Genomic DNA, 21,190 nt, shown 5'->3' on the forward strand with positions numbered 1-21,190 from the left:
ACTGGAGGTTTTTAAGAAGAGACTGGACAGCCATTTGCCTGAAATGGTATAAGGTTTCCTGCCTGAGCAGGGGGTTGGACTAGATGACCTCCAAGGTCCCTTCCAACTTCTTCTTCTTCTTCTTCTTCTTCTTCTTCTTCTTCTTCTTCTTCTTCTTCTTCTTCTTATTATTATTATTATTATTATTATTATTATTATTATTATTATTATTAATTTATTATTTATTATTATTATTATTAATTTATTATTTATTATTATTATTACATACCGGGAGGGAAAAACCTCTTAGCTGATGCTCTATCCAGACTGCCCCAGTGCAAAAGCCAGCGTGAAGAGGTTAATGAGGCAACTATCTCCAATCCACAAACTGCTTCTCAACTTACACCGTGCAGAGTCCCACCTCCAAGAGCCCCTAATCCTGATGACCCTGGGGCAAAGAAAATAAAACGAGCTCCTCACCGACCAATGGTTCAAGGACAGTCAAACCTCCCTAACATGCAGGGATGGTTTGGCTTGCAAGGGGGGGAAGCTATACTTGCCAGAGACCCTCCGCCTTAACGCTCTCCAACATGGCCATGACATAAAAGAGGCTGGGCACTTTGGGTATTTAAAAACTCTACACCTCATCCGCCGGCAATTCTGGTGGCCGGGATTGAAACAGTACGTGGAAAACTATGTCCGGAGTTGTGCTGTATGTGCCACCTTGAAAAGAATTCCAGGGAAACCCCCTGGGTTATTGCAATCGGTGGCAGACCCTTCTCAACCATGGGAAGAAATTGCTATGGATTTTATAGTAGATCTACCTGAAAGTAGAGGAAATAAAGTCATCTGGTCTGTGTTAGATCTGTTTTCAAAGCAGGCTCACTTCATCACCTGCAAAGGGCTCCTGTCCACCCAACGACTGACCAAAATGTTCTTGAAACACATCTACCAGCTGCATGGCGCAACTAAATGAATAATTTCGGACAGGGGGGTGCAGTTCACAGCAAAGTTTTGGGGACGTTTTCTTAAACTAATTGGATCATCTCAAGGTCTATCATCTTTTCATCCATCTACTAATGGGGCTGCTGAATCCGCAAACTCAATGGTGGAGCAATATCTCAGATGCTATGTTAGCTACCAACAAACAAACTGGACTGACCTCTTCCCTTTCGCAGAGGTGGCTTACAATAACTCTTCACAGCAGCACCGGCTTCACACCTTTTAAAGTAGCCACAGGAAAAGAGTTCAGCCCAATACCCAAATACCCCCAGGCGCCCTCCGCTTCTCAGACATTTGATCAGTGGGTGAGGGGGTGGGAAGAAGTTTGGAAGACGATGAAAACAGCTTTAAAAAAGGTTTCCGAGACATAAAAAGCAGGCAGATAAAAAAGGGCTCCTCAGAGAACATTCCAAGTTGGGGAAAAGGTTTATCTGTCGACTAAATATTTACGGCTCATATTACCTAGTAAGAAGTTAGGACCAAAGTTCTCGGGACCTTTCCCCATTCTAAACATCTTTAACCCGGTCACAGTGGAATTAAAACTCCCTAAGCTCTTAGGAAAAGTTCATCCTATTTTCCATTGCAGCCTGTTGAAACCTTATCGGGGTTCCACTTTAAGACTTCCCCCTAAGAAGGCACCCAGACCTTTCGTAGTGGCAGGACAGATTCACTATGAAGTAAAGCATATTCTTGATTCTAGAATTTTTAAAAAGAAATTGCAGTATTTAGTACAATGGAAGGGATATTCGTTGTCTGAGGCCACTTGGGTGAAGTCTAGCGATGTGAAAGCTGACAGAGTCATTAATAGGTTCTATAAGAAACACCCTAATAAACCGAAAGGCAATCCCTAACCTGTGCTTTTGTTTACAGGATTTTACCTTTTTGTAAGAGGGGCCGGATGTCAGCTCTGCTAACATTGAATGTTTTTGCATTGACAACAGAGGGAAATGTAGCCATTTTTCCCTTTTACTTTTAGAATTAGATGATGCTGGGAGTGGGGGATGTTAATGAGAGTCCAGATAGACATAACAACACAAAAACATAGTGTGAGAATCAAGGTTATTGGACTCAGAGCTGATAAAGAATTGGGCTGGAGAGCTGGAGAGGAAAACCGCGCTTCAAGCTAATTGGTGAATGTGATTTATGACTGTTAATTGGAGGAGGGAATTGTGCTTTGAAACTATGTGCCCAGGGGAGGGGAATTCAGTTTTTGGCTTCGTTTATGTAAGTGCCGATATTATGCTACTTGAATAAAAGATCCTTTAAGGCAGGGGTGTCAAACTGCCGGCCTGTGGGCCAGATGCATTATCCGGAAGCCACACCCACCCCATTGCCAGCAATGTCAAAACAGTCCTGATACGTCTTGCGACATCACGTGACGTTGCGGGTTTGACATGTCTGCTTTAAGGTAAACTGCCTCGAAGTTCTCTTGAAGAGTTTCATCTGTTGGAACCATGACATTAATTTTGTAGTAATGTATTAATCAGTATTCAACTGGGGGGATAATATGTGTATAGGTGTTAGTTTTTCTTTTTTATTTTTCAATGCACTTCTTAAATGTCTTGCTTTTGTGGTGTTTTTTTGTTTGCTTTTTTCCTATTTTAATTTTTTTGTATTTTTGTAGTTATTGTTAGGAGTAGAGGATATATAGTAGATAGGATTTATGCTTTTTGTCTCCCAAACAGTGATTCTCCTAGCAGTGTCCATTTTGTTAATTGTTGTTTCTTCTCAGGTTTATTTTGACGTTCTAATGCATCAGGTATCTTTTCCATATTTATTGTTGTATCCAAGTCTTGTTTTTTCTTGTTTGTATTAAGTTATAATTCCCTTCATTTGTAACTTCACCAATTAAGTCATTTTTTTTCTAGTTCACATTCTGTTGTCTCGATTTTTTGTTCATTCTTTACCATCATTCTTTGGATGTTTTTTGATTGTAGATTTAAGTTAGAAGTATATTCACTTATAGTATCAAAGTTACGTTTAATCTCCTCATGGTTTAAGTCTATTGTAGTTTGTATCTGTCGTAGCATTGCATAAATTTCATCTTGGAAAGTATTTGTCTTCTCTTGAAGTGTTTCTAAAGATCTTTGATCTTTCAGGCTAAATCTTAAAGGTTATTAGAGTTCATGGGAACAGATTTTTTTTCTTTGTTTCTAGGTAAAGGTAAAAGTTCCCCCGCACATGCGTGCTAGTCATTTCCAACTCTAGGGGCCAGTGCTCATCTCCGTTTCAAAGCCCAAGAGCCAGCGTTTGTTCAAGGACATCTCCGTGGTCATGTGGCCAGCATGACTAGATGCCAAAGGCGCACAGAACGCTGTTACCTTCTCACCGTAGTGGTCCCTATTTTTCTACTTGCATTTTTACGTGCTTTCAAGCTGCTAGGTTGGCAGAAGCTGGGACGAGTAACAGGCGCTCACTCTGTTACGCGGCACTCGGGATTCGACCCACCAAACTGCCGACCTTCTGATCGACAAGCTCAGCATCCTAACCCACTGAGCCACCGCGTCTTTGTTTCTGGGCATTGTCTTTAATGTGCTATATTCTCATTGTCCACTAGATGTAAGCAAATATTTATTTTCCAGCTCTTTCAGACAAAAAGTTCTTATTATTTTTTCTTTTTTTATGTAATTCAATCAAAATCCTTTAGAATATAATCTTAGCAGTTTGTTTTAGTTTCTAAGTTTGATCAGATTGTAGTTGTCAATGCTGCTAACATCGAATGTTATTGCTTGACATGAGATGAAGTAGCTATTTCATATGTTAAACTTGTGTATTGCTTTAAGGCGTGTATTGTTTTAGTTTAAGGTTAGGAGGGGGGAATGAGTAGGATTGCACTTTCAAGGCCATTTGTCTCTCTAAAGAAGATAAGGTTTGGCGGTTCTTCTAACGGAAGGGAAACTGATTCTTTAAATTAATTGGAGAATATGATTAATGACAAAATTAGAAAGGTGGAGAATTGTGTTTTAATATATTGTGCAAGGGGCGGAGATTTCAGATTCCAGCTTCTTTCGAGCAAGCATTTGCCGGTGTATTAGGCTAATAAAGAACTTTTAAGGTAAGCAATGCCTCAGAGTCACTTGAAAAGCCCATATGTTGGAAACTTGACATCAAGCTGGAATCCACACTACTTTTTAAACTAATTACGGAGTCCCGACCTCCCGTCGCTGTCTCCAAGCTTCGGAGGCAGTCTGGCAAAGAGTTGGGGAAGATCCCATAATGGAGGGAGTAAAATTGCCTGAATTTTACCCGGCACCAGCAGCCACCCCAGTGGGGGAAGGGCCAGCAAAGAAGCCGGCAAGGAAAGAGTTTCAGCAATCCTCCCAGCTGGGAGCTAGACCCAAACAACCAGGAGAGTGGATTAAGCCCAGCAGAGACTCCAGGAGCCTCGGAGCAGCCAGGCCAGCTGAGATTGAATACTTGGGTGAGTGGAAAATCCTGTCTGCAGATCAGACTGCTTGCCAGCCCCAGGAGTCCCCTGCCAAGCCCTCCAGATCCATAGAGACAGAGGACCCCAGCCTGGGGCCTCTGCAGAAATGGGAGTTTGGTGAGCCCCCACAAGTGAAAGGCCAACAACCTCTGAGCTTGCCCCAGCTAATAGAAGCCTTGCAACAGCTGGGGGTGGTGCAGAAGCCTGGAGATCAGGAGCTGGTGGGAGGACAACAGCAAGGGTGGCAGCAGCAGGACCCAGATGTGCAACCCCTGAATGTACAGCAGGACCAGAGGGGTGCAGTTCACAGTGAAATTTTGGAGAAAATTTCTTTTTTTTTATTGAAAGGTTTTACAATACATTTTTAAATACAACCCCCCCCCTCTGTAATAGTAGATACTACTACTATTACAGTAGTATCTGTAATAATACCCAATAAAAACAATTGCGGAGAAAACTTTATCCTTTTCTTAAATATCTTTTGCATATTCCACCAAATTTTAATCCAAAAAGCTTTGACCTTTTTACAAGTCCACCATATATGAAAATACGTTGCATCCTCACAACCACACCTCCAACATTTGGGCTGACAGTTCGGATACATACTTGCTAATTTTTTAGGATCTAAGTGCCACCTATAAAACATTTTATAAAAATTCTCTCTTAAATTTTGGGCCTGCATAAATTTTACATTTCTAACCCAGATCTTTTCCCAAGTGTCCATTGTTATAACTTCTTGAAAATTCTGAGCCCACTTTATCATACAGTCTTTAACAAGTTCCGTTTCTGAATCAATTTCTATCAATGCGTTATATATCCTTTTTATATGTGCTTGACCTTGATCTCTAATTTGTTTTACCAAATTTTCATCAGTCATCGAAAAACCAACTTTCTGGTCCTCTTTCCATCTAGCCTGTAATTGCCCATACTGAAACCAAGTTTGTACAATCTTTTCTTCTTTTAAAATATTATATGGCTTTAATTGCCATACATTCCTCTCTAAACTTAAGATTTCCTTATATGTAGTCTCATCATGTTTAAATCCCACATTTATATTTTCTATTGCGTGTTTAGGTATTGCCCAAATGGGTATCTTATAATTTAACTTATGTCTATACTTTTTCCAAACTTGCAACAGAGCATACCTTAAAATATGTATCTTAAACACATTATCCACCTTCTGGAGAAACTTTCTTAAATTAATTGGATCATCTCAAGGCCTGCTTTTCACCTGGGTACTAATGGAGCCGCAGAGTCCGCCAACAAAATGGTGGAACAATACCTTAGATGCTACGTCTCTTACCAACAAACAAACTGGACCAACCTCCTCCCTTTTGCAGAAGTGGCTTACAATAATTCAGTACATAGCAGCACCGGCTACACTCCTTTCCGTGTAGCCACAGGGAAAGAATTCAACCCCATACCGGAATACCCTCAGTTACCCTCTGCTTCCCAGATCATTGGGTGAGGGGTGGGGAAGAAGTTTGGAAAAATACAAAGGTGGCCTTCAAAAAGACTTTTGAGACTTACAAAAAGCAAGCTGACGAAAAGAGAGCTCCCCAAAGAACATTCCAAGTTGGGAAAAAGGTCTATTTGTCGACCAAATACCTACGCCTCAAACTACTCAATAAGAAATTGGGACCGAAATTCTTGGGGCCTTTCCCCATTGTGAAAATCATCAACCCGGTCACAGTAAAATTGAAACTACCCAGACTTTGGGGGAAAATTCACCCAGTGTTCCACTGTAGCTTGCTGAAACCTTTTCGAACCTCCACTTTAAGACCTCCCCCTAAGAAAGCACCTGGACCCCTAGTGGTAGCAGGTCAAACCCATTATGAAGTGAAACGTATTCTGGACTCTAGAATTTTTAACGGAAAATTGCAATACCTAGTACAGTGGAAGGGATACCTATTGTCTGAAGCCAGTTGGGTGAAATCTACTGATGTGAAAGCTGACAGACTTATCAAAAGGTTTTATGAGAAACACCCCAACAAACCAAAAGCCAGTTCCTAACTTGTGTTTTGTTTACATTACAGGATCTGTCCTTTTTCTAAGGGGGGCCAGATGTCAACGCTGCTAACATCGAATGTTATTGCTTGACATGAGATGAAGAAGTAGCTATTTCATATGTTAAACTTGTGTATTTCTTTAAGACGTGTATTGTTTTAGTTTAAGGTTAGGAAGGGGGAATGAGTAGGATTGCACTTTCAAGGCCATTTGTCTCTCTAAAGAAGATAAGGTTTGGCGGTTCTTCTAACAGAAGGGAAACTGATTCTTTAATTGGAGAATATGATTAATGACAAAATTAGAAAGGTGGAGAATTGTGTTTTAATATATTGTGCAAGGGGCAGAGATTTCAGATTCCAGCTTCTTTTGAGCAAGCATTTGCCGGTGTATTAGGCTAATAAAGGACTTTTAAGGTAAACAATGCCTCAGAGTCACTTGGAAAACCCATACGTCAGAAACTTGACAGTAGTATTTTGAATTTAATTTCAATAAGGTTCTTTCCTCCTTAAAGGTTAATTCGCTGGTTCCATCTATGGGGGAATGGGAATGTAGTCCCCTCCATCACTTTCGGAGGTTGTTTGCTTTGGGGATCTTTTCCAGGGATTTGTTGTAAAATAAGGGATAGAAGATCAAATACTCTCACCAATTCCAAGCACGCTGTTCACTGTTGTTCTTGGTAGTGCTCTTGGACTTCGGCTGCAGTAGCTTGGACTAGATGCTGGCATGTAGCTAGCCTTTCTCTTGTCAGGTTCGGAGGGCTTTCTCCGGATCAAACGAAGTGATTGCCATCGCTTCATGATCAATGGGGCACCCCTCCTTCGTGGTCACCTCTACAGGGCGACGTCAGACCCATCTAGGGTCCCCCTGGCAGGGTAAAATTAGCCGTGTGTGTGGAGGTCCGCTGTCACACGGCCATGTGCTAGGACTGCAAACCGGAAGTCTTCCATAATATTTATTATTTCTTAAAGTTGACAAAAATAATTTAGAAGAAATCTGAAAGAATATGTCTCAGAATTGAAACATATATGTTAGTCAAAGTGAACTGCGACTGTTTTCTTTTTTAAAAAAAAATAACAGAACAACAGAGTTGGAAGGGACCTTGGAGGTGTTCTAGTACAACCCCCTGTTCCGGTAGGAGACCCTATACCATTTCAGATAGGTTGCTGTCCAGTGTTTTCTTAAAAACCTCCAGTGATGAAGCCCCTACAACTTCTGAAGGCAAGCTGTTCCACTGGTTAATTGTCCTCACTTTAAGAAGTATCTCCTTAATTCCAGGTTGCTTCTCTCCTTGATTAGATTTCATCCATTGTTTCTTGTCTTGCTTTCTGGTGCTTTGGAAAATAAGCTGACCCTCTTCTTTGTGGCTGCCCCTCAAATACTGGAATACTGCTATCATGCCACCCCTAGTCCTTCTTTTCACTAGACTGGCCATACCCAATTCCTGCAACCGTTCTTCATATGTTTTAGCCTCCAGTCCCCTAATCATCTTTGTTGCTCTTCTCTGCATTCTTTCTAGAGTCTCAACATCTTTTTTATATCGTGGAGACCAAAACTGGATGCAGTATTCCAAGTTGGGTGTTACCAAGGCATTATAAAGTGCTATTAATACTTCACATGATCTTGATTCTATACCTGTTAATGCAGCCTAGGACTGTGTTGGCTTATTTGGCAGCTGCAGCACACTGCTGGCTCATATTTAAGTGATTGTCCACTAGGACTCGAAGATCCCTCTCACGGTTACTAATATTGAGCCAGGTACCACCTATTCTATACCTGTGCATTTGGTTTTTCTTGCCTAAATGTAGAACCTTTTTTCTCACCATTAAATTTCGTTTTGTTAGGTAAGGCTGAGTGTTCAAGTCTCTGAAAATCCTTCTGGATCTTAAGCCTATCTTCTGGAGTGTTGGCTATTTCTACCAACTTGGTGTCTTAGACAAGTTCTTCTTCTATCCCCTTGTCTAAATCATTTATGAAGAGTACTGGGCCTAACCCAGAGCCTTGGGGTACCCCACTGCATACTTTCCCTCCATGTAGATGCAGTTCCATTAAGGACTACATGTTGAGTGCAGTGTTGGTCAGCCAATTAAGAATCCATCTGGTGGTGATGCTGTAACCCACATTTTTTAGCTTACCAAGAAGTAGGTTGTGATCTACTTTATCAAATGCCTTACTGAAGTTCAAGTAAATTATGTCCACAGCATTTCGCTAGTCCACTAATTTTGTCACATTGTTAAAGAATGCAATAAGATTTGTCTGGCATGATCTGTTTTTGACAAACCCATGTTGGCTTCTGGTTATGACTTTGCTTGCCTCTAGGTGTTCACAGATTCATTGCTTTCTTATCTTTTCCAGAATCTTCCCAAGTATTGATGTCAGGCTGATAGGACTAGGGTTTCCTGGATCCATTTTTCCCCCCTTTTTTGAAGATGGAAACTACACCAGCCCTTTACTAGTCATCTGGTAGTTTCGTGGTGGTCCAGGAACTTTGAAAGCTATAGTTCAGTGGTTCTGAGATCATGTCTGCCAGTTCCTTCAGAACATTGGGATGTAATCTATCTGTTCTTGGTGATTTGAACTTGTGTAGTGTGGATAAGTGTTCTCTTATCATTTTCTTGCTTATTTTGACTTGCATTCCTAATCTGCATTTTACAGTATTTTTTTATAGGTTGGACTTTTTTTCCCTTTTGTGTGAAGACAGATGCAAAAAATTAATTAAGCAGTTCTGCTTTCTCCCTGCTGCTTGTCATCTTACCATTTTCTCCCATTAATGGACCAACTGTTCGCTTGACTTTTTTCTTCTGTTTTACATGTTGAAATAAGTTTTGTTTTGTTACTTTTGACATTTGTTGCAAGCCTTAGTTCATTCTGAGCTTTAGATTTCCTAACTTCATCTTTGCAGGTTCCGGCTATTTACTGATATTCTGCCTTAGTTATATTTTTTATACTTGTCCTTTTTGTCTTTCAGTTTATCAGAGAGGTCTTTGTGAAGCCATGATGGTTTCTTTTGAGATCTCTTATTTTTCTTCTTCATTGGTATTGTGCTAGACTGGGCTTTTATAATTTCACTTTTCCAAATTTCCCAAGCTTCTTGGGTTGTTGTCAAAGTTGATTCAGATTCTATCCCTACTTCCAATTTTCCTAGCAGCTTGACAACAGAAATGGAAGGGAAGGGGTGGAATCCTTGGGGGGAATTGGGAGGGGTGGAGGAATCAAGCGAGCCAGCTGGGTCCTGTGAAAGTTCCTTCATTTCAAGGTCATGTTATAAGAACTCTTCAAATGGCACAAACTGTTTTCCAAAACTCAAAGGGTTGGATTGGCAGACAATGGACAGTGGGTGGCCTAAAGGGAAAAAGGGGGAATTTACCTATGCTGCTGTCTGTGGGAACCTTTAGAATTGGCTTTACTTCATCTGTACCTATATGGATCTATCAGTAAAATAATACTCTTGTTAATGTTATGTCCCAGGAGTTTCTTTTTCTGCATATGCTACTGGGACAGTTGACATAAAGCCAATTCTCATAATGTAACCTACCTGGACCCCACCAGGATGTCAATAACCTTGAGATGTCGACGGTTGACAAAGAATTGGAGGAAAAGAAGACGCTGGGAGAAATCCCGGCCCGGGAGGCTCCGGTGGCTCAGCAAACTGGAGTGGGAACACAGCCAGCTGGTCCGTGTCCTAAACAAAGAGCTGAGAAACCTGAGCAGCAGCCTGCTAGCACAAGGGAATGCCTGTGTGATACCCCGTACCAGGGACCAAGAACCAGCTGGGTGATGAACGTGGGCAAGGGAGCGGAAGCAGAAGACCTCCTAATTTCTTTGGGGTTCAATGTGGTCCAAGGGAGTAAGTGGAAGGCAAGGCAGCCAGTCGAGTGGGATGAGCCAGCTGAATGGAAGCTCCCAATTGCCACCTGCAGCCCCTTAATGGAGCAGCTGAGAGACAAGTTTGGTGGCTGGGAGATCAAGGGGGCTGCATCACTGGGGACCACAGCGGCGGTGATTGGGATGGGAGGAGTGAAATCACTGAGTACTCCGTCTCTCCCTCTCCTGTAACCAGCTGAGCCAGCATTCACCGACGCGGCTGGAGCACTAGTGCAAGGAGTGGCAGCAGCCAACTCTGCCACCCCGTCACCAGTGTGGCAGTAGGCGGACCTGAGGGCTCCAGCAGTGGCTGAAGCCCCTGTGCCAGCACCAGTGGCAGTGGTGGGGCTGCCACCTGGATATGTCCTGGTGAGAGAAGAGTGGTCACTTCACCCCCTTGGTGGTTTGTTTTATGGATGTCCCGACAACCTGGCTCACTTCTTAGCCCAGGTGTGGAAACACATGGAATGTTATGGAGGAATGTACCAAGATGATGCAGCCCAGGTCTACATTGTTGCATCTAACCTGGAAGGGAGTGCTTCGGGGTGGTTGGTGTCCCTACACGAAGATGAGTCTCCAGAGCTGGACAACCTGGATGCCTTCATGAAGGCCCTGTGGGAGCGGTTTAAAGATCCCATGGTGGCCCGATGGGCAGAGGCCCACATCCGCACCTTGAAGCCAGGCAAGCAGCCGGTGACAAAGTATATTCAAGACTTCCACAGCCTGGTTAGTTACCTGAGGGATTGGCCTGAACGCATGCTGGTCTCCTTCCGAGAAGGACTGAATAAAGAGTTGTACCAAAACTGCTTGCCCTGAGGGGTACTGTGCAACCTACAGGCATTGTTCCAAGTGGCCACCGAAGTAGAGATTGAGCTAATAGAACTCCAAGTGAACACAGTGCAAGAGAACCGGCCCCATTTTTGTATTCTTGTATTAGTATTTATTGCCCTGTTCACCGCCCTGAGTCCTTCGGGAGAAGGGCGGTATACAAATAAAATTATTATTATTATTATTATTATTATTATTATTATTATTATTATTATTATTATTATTATTATTATTATTATTATTATTATTATTATTATTATTATGTGCCAGAGAGGTGTCCAGTCTCTAGAGGAAGAAGGGGGTACGCGGTCCCAGAGGAGGGAGGTCTCACCAGAGCCCAGGAGTCTGCTTCCATTCTGGAAAAGGTCACCAAGAGGCAGACTGCCTCACATTGCAATCTGCATCCACCCTTCTACCTCCAAGCCAGCCGAGGAAGAAGCCACAAGCAAAGCCAAAAGAGAAGACACATGTGGGGCAACAGGTTGTTGAGTTCTCTTCTCCATCTAGCGAGGAGGGGGGAACACTGAGCAGTTCCAGTTTTTTTATGAAAGTGACAATGAAGGGGAAGAAGACCCGATGGTAAGTGGCACCATTATAACTATGAGAGATTTTGGTGGCCTCGGGAGTAAGGGGAGCCTTCATGGCGCTATTGGACTCAGGGTGCACCAGGTGCTTCATTAGCCCCCAAGTGGTGGAGAAACTGGGGATGAAACTGAGGAAGTTAAGACAGCCTATGCCGTTTTCCCAGTTGGATGGGTCAATATTGGGCGGTGTGCCAGCTACCTGCCTAACCAAACCAGTAAACCGAAATGGAATACCATGACCTGGCAGACGTTTTTAGTGAAAAGGAGTCCGATGTGCTTCCGCCTCACCAACCCACTGCACAATCGAAATCATGCCAGTGCCAAGTTGCCCAAACCCAAGATGTATTTGATGACGCCCAAGGAAATGGAGGAGCTCTGGGCGTTTATAGACAAGAACCTGGCTAAGGGGTTCATCCAGCCACCAAAGTCGAAGATAGCAGCCCCTGTACTCTTTCAGGAGAAGGATGGAAACCTGAGGCTGTGCATAGACTATAAAGGGCTGAACAGCATTTGCATGGAAAATATGTACCCACTCCCCCTGATGAGGGACATAGGCTATCTGGCCAAGGGGAAGATTTTCACCAAACTAGACTTGAGGGAGGCATACTACTGGGTGAGGAATAAAGAGGGAGATAAATGGAAAATAGCGTTTAATTGTCCCCTGGGTTGTTGCCAATTTCAAGTGATGCCATTTGGGCTGCAAGGGGCACCAGCTGTGTTCATGCAGTTGATAAACAAGGTTCTGCATGAGCATTTGTACAAAGGGGTCTTGGTGGACCTGGATGATATATTAATATACACAGAGAGCCCCAAAGAGCATGTGAAATTGGTCAGAGTGTTTCTTAAAAAGTTACAGAAAGCTCACCTTTACTCAGAGCTGTCTTAAGTGTCAATTCCATAAGACTCGCCTAGACTACCTGGGGTGCCGTATTTCCAAGGAGGGCTCAGAGATGGATCACAACAAGGTGAAGGCAATATTAGAGTGGGAACCCCCTTGCACCCAGAAACAGCTGCAAAGTTTCCTTGGTTTTGTGAACTTTTACTGCCAGTTCTTCCCTATGTTCACCCAGATAGCCTTGCCGAAAACAGGGGGAGGGCCAAGCCCAAACCTGGCCAGCTGCTGAATTGGTTTCTTGAATGCCAAGCCACTTTCAAGAAGCTAAAGTGTGTCTTTGCTATGGAGCCGGTCCTAAAGTACCCTGACCTAGACAACCATTTTGTGATACAGGCAGATGTTAGCGATGTGGTGGTAGGCGCAGTCCTACTTCAGAAAAATGCCAAGGGAGAACTATAACCCTGCACCTATACATCCCACAAACTCTCTGATACTGAAAGGCGCTGGGCTATATGGGAGAAGGAGGCTTATGCTGTCCACTGGGCTCTCCTAACCTGGAGGCAGTTTTTAGAGGGCAGCAAGGTACCTTTCAAAGTGTGGACCGATCACAAAAACCTGGAAGTGTTGAAAAACCCCTAAAAACTATCCCTCAAGCAAGTCCGATGGCCTCAGTATTTCAACTGCTTCAACTTCACCCTCCGGTATATACCAGGAGGGAAAAACTTCCTGGTTGATGCGTTTTCCTGCATGCCACAATATAACAGTGCCCAAGAGGAGGTGGTTAATTCTATCATTCCATCCAAGCAGTTCACGGCTCCAGCTCTTACAAGGCAGCAGAAAGTGTCTCAGCTGGAATCAGTCAAGGATGTAGCACAGCCCTTGAGGAATGCCCTGGCAGGGGACAAGTGGTTCCAGCAGTACAAAGGCAATTTGTCCCTAAAAGAAGGATGTCTATGGAGATTCTGAGTCATCCAGGTCATAGTTATCCCAAAGATGCTTTTTCACGAGGCAACTGGACTTTCTTGTTTTTATTTGAAGACGTTTCACTTCTCATCCAAGAAGCTTCTTGAGCTCTGACTGGATGGTGGGGAATGGAAGGATTTATACTCCTTGCAGACAGCTGGTCATTTGCATTCTTTTAGAGAGTCATTGAGGCCACCTGGAGGTTTATCTGTGTCGTCAGGGTCACCTGAGTAGTGTAAATGGGTGTGGAGCCTTCTTGGAACTGCTGAAAGGACTGTGTTGTAGACTGGAGATAGATGATGTCATATCCCTCCCCCTCTGTTGAGAGGGCTGTTCAATTTTGACATAGATGGCCTCTTTGACCCCTCTTTCAAACTAGAAGTCCTCTCTGTCCAAAATGTGGCCTTTGTCTTTTAAATGCAGATGGACTGCTGAATCTTGTCCTGATGGGTTTGCTCTCCTATGTTGTGCAATGCATTTATGAAGTTGTTTTGTTTCCCCAATGTACAGCTCTGCACATGGCTCACTGCATTGTACTCCATATACCACGTTGCTCAGTTTGTGTCTGGATGTTTTATCCTTGGGGTAGACAAGCTTCTGCCTTAGTGTATTTGTGGGTTTCAAGTGCGCACATATGTTGTGTTGGCTGAAGATCCTCCTGTGCTTTTCCGATATTCCTGCAATGTATGGAATGACAACATTGCTTCATTTATTGTTTTCCTCTTTGTCTGTTATGGAGGAGGTCCTGCTGGATCTTTTTGGGGATTTGATGAAGGCCCACTTAGCATATCCACATGTTCTGAGGGCTTCCTTGATGTGTTTTCTAAACAGGCACATTTTGTGGCGTGCCCCAGGATTCCTTCAGCCCGGTCCTTGGCTGTGTTATTCATGCAGCATATCTATTGACTTCACAGGGTCCCAAAACGCATCATATCAGACCAAGGGGTGCAGTTCACGTTAACACTTTGGTGTGAATTCCTGAAGCTAATAGGCTCCTCCCAAGGGCTTAGCTGCACCCATCATCCTTGTACTAACGGAGCTTGTGAACACGTAAATTCTGTCCTGGAGCAATACCTGCGATGTTATGTAAATTACCAGCAGACCAATTGGGCTGAGCTTCTGCCTTTCACAGAAGTGGCATATAACTCTGTACATACTGTAGTAGTACAGGTTTTACCCCATTTCAGGTGGCTACTGGGGTAGAGTTTGTGCCAATGCCATAAATCCCTCAGGAGAAATCATCCTCAGCATCCTTAGCTGAGTGGATGGAGGCGTTAAGGGGTATGTAGGTGACAATGCACAGGGTGTTAGAAAAGGTAGGGAGGCTCAAAAAAGACAGGCAGACAGGAAGAGGGTGCCCCAGAAGGAATTCAGAGTGGGTGATAAAGTGTATCTGTCAACTAAGTTTCTGAATGAGGCAACCCTGTAAGGAGCTCTGACCCAAGTACATAGGACCTTTCCAAATTATTTGGATCATAAATCCGGTGACTGTAGAGTTGCAGTTGCCAAAAAGCCTCAGGCACGTTCATCCAGTATTCCATGGTAGTGTGTTGAAGCCCTTCCATAGCTTGTCATTGAGACCTGCTACAGAGTCACTTCCCCCTCCGATCCTAGTGAGAAGAGAAGAGCACTGTGAAATCAAGGAGGTCCTTGATTCCAGGCATAATAAAGGGAAGCTGTAATACCTTGTATTATGGAAAGGCTACCCCTCAGCTGAAGCTGAATGGGTGGCAGCAAAGGATATTAGGGCAGCTAGACTCATTCGCAAGTTCCATGCCAAATATCCAAACCAGCCCAAATACGGCCCCGGCGTGGAAGCCGGAGTGATCTGTATTATTGTGTATAATTGTTTCCTGTCTCTTAGGCTTATCATTCTTCTGGAGGGTCAGCATGTGAACACTGATTCAGATTCTATCCCTATTTGCAATTTCCTCGCAGCTTAACAACAGTTATGGAAAGGAGGGGGTGGAATCCTTGGGGGGAGTTGGGAGGGGCTGAGGAATCAAGCCAGCCAGCTGGGTCCTGTGAAAGTTCCTTCACTTCAAGGTAATGTTATGAGAACTTTTCAAAGGGCACAGACTGTTCTCCAAAACACAAAGAAAGCATTGGATTGGCAGACAATGGACAGTGGGTGGCCTAAAGGGAAAAAGGGGAAATGTACCTATGCTGCTGTCTGTGGGAACCTTTAGAATTGGCTTTACTTCATCTGTACCTATATGGATCTATCAGTAAAATTGTACTCTTGGTAACATTATGTCCCAGGAGTTTCTTTTTCTGCATATGCTAATGGGACAATTGACAGTTGTTTTCTCCCTGAGGATTTCCATGCATGGAATCCTTCCCAAGCACTCCCTAAATTCGTTGAAATCAGCTCTCTTAAAGTCTAAGACTTTAGTTTGACTTTTTTCTATTCCTTGTGCTTGCATTATGTTGAATTCCAATATTACATGGTCACTCCCCCCCTCAAAGTTCCTGTAACTTCAACCCCCTCTATCATTTCATCTCTGTTAGTGAGAAATAAGTCCAGCATGGCTGTCCCTCTAGTTCCCTTCTCTACCTTTTGGGAGATAAAGTTGTCTGCTAGGTTGGTCAGGAATCTGTTTGATCTTCCACTTGGTGCAGAGTTTGTCTCCCAGTTGATGTCAGGGTAGTTAAAGTCCCCCAATACTGTTGTGATGTGGTTCTGGCATACCTTAGTTAAATGATTAGCAAAAAGTTCATCTATTTCCTCTGTTTCGTTGGGTGGCCTGTAGTATACACCTATAGCAATGTCATTCCCCCCCCCCTTTTATATTGACCCAAACGCATTCAAGATGGTTTTCATTACAGAAGAGTCATATTGTTGTTTCTGAATAGGCTAGCTTTAGGAAGGCAGGTGGACACTTCATAACAGTATAAAGAAACTCTATGCAGTGATTTTTTATGCTTTTCCCTCAAACATATGGGATACATTCTTATAACATGCTTACATGCTACTACGGGGTTCTTTGCACAAAGAAGTTGTTACTTACCTGTAACTGTAGTTGTTTGATCTGTGATTTCACACACATAGATTGTGTGCCTCCACATAACCCCATTCAGAACCTTCCAGAGCTTACACATTTTCTTTGAAAGGAGCCCCATCCTCACATGTACCATATGACTATGCAGAGTTCGCACTGAACCCGCTCAGATCCTATGACTGACACAATAAACGTGAAGCGACATTAAAGACACTTGAGTTGAAGCAAGGTAAGATGGTGCATTGTGTAAATTTGCAGATTGCCACTGTAAGAACTGCAGTTACAAGTAAGTAACCAGTGCTTCATTATTATGGTCTCTGTCATTCACATTTGGGCATGTAAAAGCTTCTTACTTGGAAGAGGATCTGGATGACATAAGGTTACCAAAGCAAGGACAGCCCTTCCAAAGACTGCATTTCACTGGAAGTTTAAGTCCATCTTTATGTTGAATGAAGGTGGAGGGCTGAGGTCAGGTGGCTGCCCACATAGCTTCAGTAGGGGAGTGCTCTAGAGAAATGTTGCCAATGCTATTGTCACTCTTGATAAGTGAGTGCAGACTGCAAGGAGCAAAGCTGTTTGGCCAGTTCACAACAAGCCTTCATGCCTGCTATTATCTATTGGGATAATACTGTGGGGAAAGGCCTTCCCTTTTAAATAGGCATTGGAAGGCCAGGAATAAACTTTCTTACCTGGTGAAACACAGTTCAATGTAGAGAAAAGTAAAGTGTTACACTTAGGCAAGAAAAGGCAAATGTGCAGGTACAGATGAGGTGAAACCTGGCTCAGTAGCAGTAACTATCAGAGGGATCTTGGAGTCCTAGTGGACAGAATTATTGCTAAGCACATTGATTTGTGCTTTAAATTGTAAGCCGCCCTGAGTCTTCGGAGAAGGACGGGATATAAATGGGATTAAAATTTTTTTACTTAAATACGAGCCAGCAGTGTGCGGTACCAGCCAAAAAAAGCCAATGCAATCCTAGGTTGCATTAACAGAGGGATAGAATCAAGATCATGTGAAGTATTAGTACCAATTTATAAAGCCTTAGTAAGACCACACTTAGAATACTGAATCCAGTTTTGGTCACCATATTATAAAAAAGATGCAGAGACTCTGGAAAGAGTGCAGAGAAGAGCAACAAAGATGATTGGGGACTGGAGGCTAAAACATATGAAGAATGGTTACAGGAATTGCGTGTGTCTACTCTAGTGAAAAGATGGACTAGGGGTGACATGATAGCACTGTTCCAATATTGAGGGGCTGCCACAAAGAAAAGGGGGTCAACCTATTTTCCAAAGCACCAGAAGGCAAGACAAGAAACAATGGAAACTAATCAAGGAGAGAAGCATCCTAGAACTAAGGAGAAATTTCCTGAGAACAATTAACCACTGGAATGGCTTGCCTTCAGAAGTTGTGGTTGCTCCATCACTGGAGGCTTTTAAAGAGAGACTGGACCGCCACTTGTCTGGAATGGTATAGGGTCTCCTGCTTGAGCAGGGGGTTGGACTAGAAGACCTCCAAGGTCCCTTCCAACTCTTTTATTCTGTTAGGTAAAAAGTATAAGTATAATGGACATCCACAGAATAAAGCAGTATTTCTAGTGGTATTTAGAAGCTAGGGGAAAAAAAAGCCAGGCGATAAAATACATTGAGTCAAGTGGAACACCGAGGCTGACTTTGAAAGGAAAGAAAAATAATGGGTAAAGTGTTACTTTGCCCTTATGAAAAGCAAGAATGGGAAAATTTATTGTAAAACATACAATTCTATTCTTGATAAGCCAATGTCACAGGAAACAAAAACGTGATTTTCAAGGATATGAGATTAATTGGAAGAGTAATCATGGGTTCAAAGACTATAACAGAGAAAGAAGGCGGCAGAGGTTCCAGACCAGAAATGACAAAACTGAGTTAGACCTTTCTTGAAATGGTTTTTTGGTTAGCTACAAAATAAGAAAAGTATTGTCGTGGAAAAAACCCAATGGAAAAGGCTATATTTTCATCTCCCACAGTCCCCACTTCTTGTCCGTAAGGACAACACAAAACATAAGCAAAAAGATAAGATTAGAGGGATTCTGGGGTAAAGGGTCTACAATAGTTCCAGAGGGGTATGTAAAGGAAGTATTTCATTGGGAAATACATACAACCTCAGTAGGTTGAAAACTCATACAAATGCCAATAAACAACAACACAACTACAGCCCATACAGCAGGCATGAGGTATTTCCTGATGCAGATCATTTCCTTCATGTGCCTCTGGACTTCCATTGTGTTGGAAAAGGTGGTGTTATGTCCGGAATGACGAGCGGAGACAGCGATGTCAAACAAGGAACGTTTATTAGAACTCACATGGGTCAACTGGCTAGCAGCCGTTGAACCCTACCTTAAATACTAACTCCCATTCAAACGTAACCAATCCCCGGCTTAGAATCTCCCGCCGGAAAGTAGCAACCTATGAATGCACTCAGATTTCCTGCCGAAGGGAAACCACTCCCGTAACTATATACACAACACCCCTTCCCCCCTGGATGAAATTTACTATTTAACATAGTCCTTCAGGTAACTAGGGGGTTTATGTTGCCTGACAGGATAACAGCTGGCCATACTAATTTCAGGGGTTCCTACAGTTCCGCTGTTGACTACCGCCTCTGGCCCTGTTGTGTGTGTGGACAGCCCTGGTGATGCCTCCCTATTCGGCTGTTGTTGTGCTTCCAGTTGTTGTGGTGCATTGGCTTGACTGGATGACCCTGGTGGGCTGTCAGGGGGTGCTATTTCAATCCCTGCTTCACAATTCTGGGGGTTTGCTTCAATTGCCCTGAAGGGTAATCTCCTCCCTTTCCCCCCTGGTGCTTTGTTACCCCTGGCTGGGGAAGGTGTAGAGTCGTTTGTAGTGTTTTTCCTCTTTTGTTGGCTTGTACACCTCCCTGACCTCTGCCTCCCTTGTCTCTGCTCTCTGTGCCTGCAGATTGGGTGGTAGTGGGAGGTGTTCCTCATTGGAGGTAATCTGTAGCCTGTCATCACCACTGACCCTCCACATCTGATTCTCTGCAGCAAGCAGCTCCCTGTCCAGTCAGCTGCCCCTCCCAATGTTGGATTGGCCAGGGACTGCATCGTCCTCAGCCTTGGGACTCTCCAAGCTGTGCCATCCCCGGTGGATGATCTCAGTTCCCACTCCTCCTCATCATCATGTCATCATCACAAACAGCTGAACTGCCACCTAAGTATCCCTATTAAGTTCAGCAAGGTCACTATATTATGCAGGGTCTTTGTGGAAGAGGGGGCTGATAGCCAGGCAGCTCAATACCCATCAGCTGAGTTGGCCACCTAATTTCAACCTGAAGAGCACAAAGTTAACACACTAGACCAGGGGTTGGGAACCTGAAACGGTAAAAGAGCCACTCGGAACTGGTTCCCTCACAAAAGAAAAAACTGGGAGCCGCAAAAAGTGCGCGTGCATGTGCAGAACAGGGGGCTTAATTGACTAGAAGAAGCAAAGTTTGGGAGCCCCCGCTCTTGCTGTCTTTGGCGGCTGTGGTGGCAGACGCAGAGGTGTGTCCGGGCAGCACCGCCTGGTACTTGGAGGGGTGGGAGCTACTGGTGGCATTGCCCATGCCCGCTTGCCAAGTACTGCCTGCCAGGCATGGCTGTTCTGTACCAGCCTGCTACCGGCCTTGCAGAAAGGCAACCCCTGTACAAACGGCAGAGGCTGGAAAGCGTCTGAGGCTGGAAAACGTCTGCCAAGTTTATTGCACAAACAAACAACAGAACATGAAACAAGATACCGGAACTTTGATCCTCAAACGGAGCGGTTGCTTTCAGCAACCAGCCCATCCCCAAACACTCCCTTTATTAGAGTTCAGGGCGTGGCCTCCCTGTGCCTCCTTCCGAGGAGTCCCACAGCCTTTCTCTGCTTGCTCGTGCTTGACTGCCTCCTGCGTCGGGCGTCCTTGAACAGGGCCAGCTGTGGGTCATCATCATCTGCACTGTCGGGTTCGCGCAGCTGAGTCTCCACCAAGTAAGAGGGGCCTGGCTGGGGGCTCTGCGAAGCCTCCAAGCCATCATCAGCAAGTTCGTCTTCAACACCCTCCTCCTCCCCCTCGTCTGAGTCATCCGAGTCATCCGACCCGGCTGCCGGACCCACAGGCTGACCCTGAATCACAACACTATCCCGCACCGCAGGGCCCTTCCCCCGGGGCTGCCGATCCGGATGCGGTCGGGATGGGAATTGTTCGTGAAAAGCAGTCACCAACGCAGGGGCATGAACGGCGGTCGCGTCTTCCCAGGTGAAGTCCTCCGGCCCGTAACCTTTCCACTCGATCAGGTACTGGAAACGACCTTTCAGCCAACGGGAATCCCTGATGCTGGCGACCTCGTACTCGGGGGTGCTGCCTGCATCACGAGGTCCCGATGGGGGAGGTTCCGCTTGGCGGAGTGGACAAGCCGGTTGCTCGGGGACTAACAGAGACCGATGGAAGACGGGGTGCACGCGCAGGGAACGTGGCAGAGTTAAGCGATAGGCGACCGGATTGATGACAGCCTCGACTGGGAACGGTCCTAAATATCGGTGATCTAACTTCCTCACCGGCCGTGTGGACGGTAAGTTCCTGGTGGACAGCCAAACCCGATCCCCCGATAGTGGAGGCGTATCCCGTCTTGACCGATCAGCAAACGTTTTGTAATCGGCCTTGGCCTTCTCCAATTGCCGTCGC

The 21,190-nt window shown here is 44.4% G+C and overlaps 1 protein-coding gene across 1 annotated transcript in view; it reads left to right on the forward strand.

The window, feature by feature from the left end:
• The window catches only part of LOC310648202 (septin-7-like), a 688,898-nt gene that overhangs the window by 67,077 nt on the left and 600,631 nt on the right, over window positions 1-21,190 (forward strand). The gene's annotated exons all lie outside the window — the stretch shown is intronic.

The sequence above is a fragment of the Vipera ursinii genome, assembly GCF_947247035.1.
Source record: "Vipera ursinii genome assembly, chromosome: W".
Classification (NCBI taxonomy): domain Eukaryota; kingdom Metazoa; phylum Chordata; class Lepidosauria; order Squamata; family Viperidae; genus Vipera; species Vipera ursinii.